At 39.3% G+C, this 960-nt stretch overlaps 1 protein-coding gene across 1 annotated transcript in view; it reads left to right on the forward strand.

The window, feature by feature from the left end:
* MYH1 (myosin heavy chain 1) overlaps positions 1–960 on the forward strand; it is a 24203-nt gene that overhangs the window by 5411 nt on the left and 17832 nt on the right. The window lies entirely within an intron of this gene.

The following is a 960-nucleotide window of genomic DNA, read 5'->3' on the forward strand; positions in this document are numbered from 1 at the left end:
GAAATAAGACCCAACTGATGGCAGCCCATCAGATGTGTCTGACTCAGAGGTCACATTTCTGCATCTTATAAATTTTATGAGTGAACTGAGAGAAATTGCATGGAAATTTCAGAGATTAAAAGACAAGAGCAGTTCCAGCAATTTCCAAGCAGATGTAAAGAAGTGAACAATCTTTCTCCAAGCAAGGATGAGAACAGCAACTCCATTTCTCTTTCAAAAAATATTAATAACAAATAAACAAACATGACAGTATATAAACTTATAATCTCTGAAATTTATTTTTTCTCAACAGTTTATTGAAATATGAGTCACATCCCATATAGTGTGCCAATCAAAGAATAAAACCCAATGGTGTTTAGTGTGCTCACTGGTATGCACAACTCTCCCCACACATTGATTTTAGAACCTTCGCATCATCTCAAGAAACCACATACCCACGAAGGGGTCACTCCTCATTCCTTCCTTCCCCAGCCCCTGCCAACTACCAGTCAACTCTCTGTCTCTCTGCATTTATCTAGTCTGGAACGTTCATACCCAGAGAACCAGTTAGGCTGCTTTGTGACCAAGTCTTTTCACGGACCTTTGGTTGGGTGCTAGCACTCGTTGAACAGATTATCAGCAATTAGGTTGATAGCTAGATATCCTGAAGAGTAAATACAAGGTGCATCTCCTCCCTCCCACCCTGATGGCATATTCTTCTTCATATAGTCCTGATTCTCAGGTTATTTTACTCACCATACAGGCTGAGCGTGTATGGTGAAAGGATAAGATGCTGATGCACACCTTCCTGAAATTTCAACCAGACAGTATCCCTTTGTTTTGTTCAACTACCTCTTGTTCTATGTACACAGGCAGCACAAATATATTTCTAGAATTCTCAGTCTTTTCAATGCGACCCATAATTTATTATGAGCCACACAAGTCAATGTTTTTGCATAGTAGATAAAACACAAGGAAATA

Source organism: Echinops telfairi, unplaced genomic scaffold (genome assembly GCF_000313985.2).
Source record: "Echinops telfairi isolate 266 unplaced genomic scaffold, ASM31398v2 ScPeMD7_2010;HRSCAF=2546, whole genome shotgun sequence".
NCBI classification, from domain to species: Eukaryota; Metazoa; Chordata; class Mammalia; order Afrosoricida; family Tenrecidae; genus Echinops; species Echinops telfairi.